Below are 6,273 nucleotides of genomic sequence, written 5' to 3'. Positions count from 1 at the left end.
GTTGAATAGATTTCCGTTGAACATCACAATATTAAAGATCCCTTCATTTTCAACAAAATCAACGGTCACCTAAAGCAAACGTCACTTTAGTAGAAATGCGATTGGGTCAATATTCCTTAATCTGAGAAGACTGAGTTGAGTTGTTGCAGAGAGCGTCAGCGTTCCGTAACTTCCGTTAGTCTTGGTATAGCAAAAAAATTTAAAAAGAAATTAAAAAAAAAAGTTATATAGACTCCGGTTCTATTCCATTTCTGACTGGGTTTCATCATTTTCCATTTTCCAAATATTTTCAACGCTTCACTATTTCAATAAATTAAAAGAACAAAACTAGAAATTTTCGAGTGAAGGACCTGTCAGTAGCGTTCCCCAATTTAATCTGCTCATGCCATATTTCCTGGGCGACTTTAGATCAAATCAATCAATTAAAGAAGAAGCAAAAATGAAATCTTCTTTGATTATCAATCAATTCCATACCATCCCATTCCACAGTAAAAACAAAATGGTTTTAGGATCCATTTGGTTTGGAATCGGAATGGAATAATCTATTTCCATAGTTTGGTTCAGACAGGAATCAAAATAGAAATTGAAATAAATTGGAATGGGATTTTATTTACAAGAGAAGGAGAAGGATGGCGGTTCTTTCATATGGAAGAATGTCATTCCACAAAAAATGAAAACGATATTCCAGTTCCGCCCAATTAAATGATTCATTCTGATTCTGATTCTAGACTTATTCCCACAAACCAAACAGGCCCTTACAAAGGCTGTTGCGAGACATTGATGATTTAACAATGTGGGAAATTTGTGAAGAATTGTTCAACCCATTGCAAGAAAATCAGTGGAAAGTGTTCATTTAGTTAACTTGCATATTAGAAACGCAGCCCATTGCAAGAAAAATAGCTTCTTCTATAGCAGTCGAAAAAGAAGCAACAAAGCAAATAGAGTAGTATTTGATCATGTATTTGACTTCTAACTAGTAGTGTTTAGAATCAGAAAGCCACTTTTCTTGAAGATAGCTCGCTAGCTACTAATTAAAGTCTTTGCCGTAGAGAATACTGACTGCCCACGATTTGTTGAACTTGCTCTCTGGTAGTCGTCTATTTGTTCTCACCAGCAATGAAAGGAATCAATGACTCTTCTTTGGCGTCATCTCATCTGTGTCAAAGTCCAAAGTTCAGATGCAATGAATCTGAATAGAATGGATGACTGAAAGTGAACACAGGAATGAGAGAGAGAGATAACTGGCGTTTTAGACTTCAGAATTAGAATAACTGATTGATTAATCAAGTAGCTAGTCTACATGTGGGATTGTCGTATCAGTTATGGCATTCCGTGCTTAGTGCGTGGACTTGGGGTTTTCAATGGAGCTCAGCTGATTCCTCCAACTTTGATTTTCTTTTATTTGAAGTTTTTTTTTTTTAAAGAGACTTTTATTATAATAATGTTTTCACTGTTTTTAAGTTTTACATTTATCTTGTTTATTTGTTTTATTTTAATATTAAATCAAAACCTTTGATGAACCAAAGTCCTAAAATTTTGGACGAAATCTATAAAGTGTTTTCTTTTTTCTGACGAACATTTGTTACATGTATTGTATGGTGTTCGAACTGTCCGACCCAGATGGTCAAACCATTAAACCATCAATTCATTCAATTTAGACAACATTTTTTTTAAATTACAATCGAACTGAACTATTAAATTACTGACCCAAATTCTTGATTAGTATTTTGTATTTTGGCTCGAATGATAATTTGGTCTCTAAATTTAAAATAAAAAATAAAAAATAAAAAATTTGATGACTGTTTAGAAGAATCTAAAATTTGAGATCATTCATTTTATTCTCAATGTATAGATGGTTGATAAAGAAAATTAAACGACATTCTTAAAACATTTTTGACTTTTTAAATGTTACTTAACAACTGATTAAGGTATTAAAATTTAAATAGTACACTGTTACATTTTGAAAATTAAGGTATTAAAATTCATACTGATCGAAAATTTTACCCATCTTTTAATCACTGCACGTGTAATTCATGCAAGTTTTCTTACAGTGCCAGATTCTGAACCGAACCTGCTGATGATGGTTGGTGGTGCGAACTCCAATGGCTGATGAGCTCAGAGCTCTTGAGGGGCAACTGGCCAGGAGTCCCACCATCCCGCTCAAGCAAAGACCAGAAACAGATAATGATGTAATCAATAAACGAGAAAGTATTTTTCTTGTCATTTTCACTAAGGTTGTGTTTGGCCCTTAAATTTCTATTTCTTTTTTCATTTTGTGTAAGGATTAAAATAATAATTATAAGGATGTGATTTATTATCATAATGTTTTAAAACTTTTAAAATATATATGTATGGCTGTGTGTAGGTGCACTAACACGAATATGACAACATTATATAATATTTTAATTCTTGATTTTCTATCAAATTATTAACCTAAGAGGCGTATAACTACAATGCCATTTTTAATGGGACTACTCACATGATGGGGCAGTTTATTGAAACTGTGGATAATCACGAGGTATGGTTGGATATACCTCCTTTATGGATGTTGTATAATAAGGGTCCGTTTGGTTTGCTGGAATAGTAATCTAGAATCGGAATTAGAATGGGCTATATCGATTTCAACTGTTTGGTTGGACAGAATCAGAATCTCATTCTCATTCTTGCTAGATTTGAGGGAATGGCCATTCCCTGTCCTTTCCTTGGGAATGAAATCCCATTTCTACTGAATTTAATTCCCATTTCCATTCCTGTCTGAACCAAATAGACTATGGAAATGGACCATTCCGATTCCGATTCCAGAGGATTTCGATTCCAATTCCGATTACGAACCATACAGAACCTAATTTTATTTGTTGTAGAAAGTCTTTTTCTTTTGTACTTTTCAAAACAAAAAACCAAGTGAGAGAGGATATGACTATGATGCCAAAATACACCATACGAGAAAACCTTATAACCAATCGCATTATATAAAGTGGTAACCGATCAAGTGGGTTTTCATGAAAATTCATGGAGGGGGGGGGGGGGGGTGGATTGGCTTCCCATGGTATTGACAGGCTGGAGTTGCGAAAGGGCACTCGTCATGGCTCAAACGACTTAAGGCCCCGTTCACTTTTCAGTAAATTACTTGCCCGGGTAAATGCAATTACTTGGGTAAGTTTTTTCTGGGAAACACTTACCTAGGTAAGTGCATTTACCCATGTTCTTTTATTTCTCAAGTAAATAAGGTAATGACCATTTTAGTTATAAAAATCCATTATTAAAAGGGGCATTTTTGTCCCATTTAAATATTAATAACTTTTCCTCTTAATTGGGAAAGTTATTTAACCACCTAAGAGATGCGTATCACTTACATACCAGGAAAATAAACTTTCCCTAGTCCCCACATTAATCTGAAAAATAAATATGGGATTCTTGGTCAATAAGAACCAAAATCTCATTGACCAATTCCCCCCCTCCCCCCCTCCCCCCCCCCCTCAAAATCCAAAAAAAGAACGCCCCTTAATAGTCATCTTCTTCAGGGGCCTTTCATAAGGCCTCTTTGTTGCCATTGCCTTCTTTTGGACAACTTCAACTCCAACCCTCTTATTGTCAGTATCATCCTCTGCTCTCTTCTGATTGGCCTCCACCTCTGAGCTCATCAGCGATTGGAGATCAATCACTGCACATGTAATTCTCTACTTTTTTTTGTTGCTTATTTGTATTATTTTTTTCTGTAGAAACCAACTTCAATAAAAATTATATAGTTATTTTAGACATTTTCGTGCCTCTTATTAAGGATTCTACCGAAGGGATCTGAGGAGATGTGGTAGCAAATACCAAGTTTCAAAAAAGGTTTCAATTACAATCAAAACTTTAGGGTAGTTTCAACAATTTACCTAAAAAAAGACAGAAATAATAATATAGCCTGTTAAACGCATGTGTTACTCGTAAAACTTTAAAAAACATGTAACTGATCAAATTTGGGTAGGGTTGGGTTTGGTTAAAAAATATAAAGTGTGATCAATGGTTGGGTCTTTGGACAGATAGACTATAACAGAGCTGGTAGTTTCAATTTCTCGATCTTGTACTCACCTATCCATATAAGTTGGGAAAAGGCTTAGTGCCCATTGGTTGGGCTTTTATAGGACTGTCAATCAATCAGATATTGGTCTAATCCGATCCGGTCCAGTATGAATTCTTTATAAATAGACCAGGTCTAAATAAATCCAATGAATATTTTGGACTATTCTAGACTGGTCCAATTTAATGTATGAATCATTCAAACTGTTTAAATTAGTTTTAATTTAGAGTGGGTCCAATCTAAATCTGGTCCATTGACACTCATGTTCTTATTTTAGATCAATCGATTGGATATTGGTTCAATCAAACCCAGATTAATAAAACCCATTGCAATTAGACCAGGTCCAATCCAATCAAATAAATACTTTGGACCATCGTCTGGACTATGTTTGGACTATGTCTTATTGGTCCATCTAATTCATTCAAATTAACTTTGATTCCAGCAGAGTGTAACCCAAACCTGATCTTAGACAGCTACAGTGTAATAGACTAACAGAGCTGGTTTCAAACTTTCAGTTTCTCAATTTTACCCTCTAAAGTTTAGTTCGCGTTTGAGAGGGCTTTCATGCATCGGCTTCTTTTATTTTTTATTTATCTTTTTTTTTGTAGAAATAGGTGGAGCTATATAAGACGAGGGTAGCTCCGCCCCAAATATCTCTCAAATAGATACACAAGAGCACTGGGGATAGAAATTTCGAGAGGAAGCGGGTTAAAGGGAAAAGAGAGAGTTCGACGTGCCTGTTGGAGAAAATGGGTCACTGTAACTTTGGAGGAGAAGCTCTGAGGTGCGTCTGAAGACACTGTCTTTAGAACGTTATTTGCCCCCACTCAGTTGTACTGAGTTTGTTGTTGGGTTATAGACAAATTCGTTCCCATGATACAATAGAGCCTTGGGCGATAATCTGCAACTAGCAAAGTTGAAGAGTCTAAAAAAAAACCTTCTGTGAGACTATAGTAGACCGGACTAAGAGATAGAAATATAGTGAATTTTGAAATTGTGTATTTTGGAGTCTAATTCATGCTCCTTAAATAATTTGTGAAGAGGTATGAAGAAAAGGTAGGTGCTAGTTTAGAAAAGGCACATTGAACAGTCACAATTTCAAACATTGTGATTGTTTAAAAAGTAGTTAACAATTAGTGACTGTTAACTTTGAATTGTGCCTCTTGATCACACCCGATCGAATCATGACCGTTGATCTCATCAACGGTGATCAACAGTCAGCAACGCACCAAAACCAAATCCGCCCATCGCAAGCCACGCGAGTGCGAGCAAAGTGCGCCTCTAAAGCGCCTCATTGCGCCGCACACATGCGTGCGCGCGCGTTGCGCGGTATCGAATCCCCATACTCTCATCTACTAATTCTAAGGAGTGTAAATCAGCTCCTATTGAAATACTGAAAACAAAACTTATAATTTTTCAATGTGGGACAAGTTTAAAATTGGGTTTTATAAGAGAAAAACTCATTTTTCAATCAAGTGTGCAGGTGCAATTTCTCATGTAATTGACCAATCAAACCCATTGGATTTAATCTCTTATGAGATCAAAATCCAACGGTGCCATCCAATCTTGATTTTATTTTTGAAAAGAATGAGAATAAGAAATATTGCATTAAGTGTTGGGCATGTGCTTTTTTTTTCATTCATTGACCATGCATTTATTGGATGATCTGAAACATTTTTGGTCCAGGTTGAACATATTCATGTTCAGTTCTTACATGGTTGATAAAAAAAATAGATGACATTTAAAGGGAATTTATGTCTTTTTACATGCCACTTAACAGTTGATAGGTATTAAATTGGCACATTCTAAAAGTTCATGTATTGAATTATTGCATTTTAAAGTTTGGGGACTAAAATGGCATTAGACCCAAAGTATAAGGTATTAATTGAGAATTTTTCCAATTAAAAAATAAATAAAAAACACATTCATATGAGCCGAAAATCAGAATTTATTTTTGAATTTTGATAGATTCTCCAAAATAGTTCAATAAATGGTGAAGCCCTCCCAAACGAACCCTTAAATGGCGATGAATCCGATGACAACGACAACGAGAATGATGATGATGACGCACCGATAACTGAATTGACCCGTTTGGCACTCAAAAGAAACCAGTGTCCGCCATTAAAGAGTAGATGGAGTATTTCATCCGTTATCCCATAATCTATATTTCTTTATTTTAAAGAAAAAAAATAGTAATAAAATAAAATATA

Source organism: Nelumbo nucifera, chromosome 4 (assembly GCF_055504915.1).
Source record: "Nelumbo nucifera cultivar China Antique chromosome 4, China Antique-T2T, whole genome shotgun sequence".
Taxonomy (NCBI): Eukaryota; Viridiplantae; Streptophyta; class Magnoliopsida; order Proteales; family Nelumbonaceae; genus Nelumbo; species Nelumbo nucifera.
The sequence above is the reverse complement of the archived record's forward strand: the minus strand, read 5'-3'. Positions refer to the sequence as shown.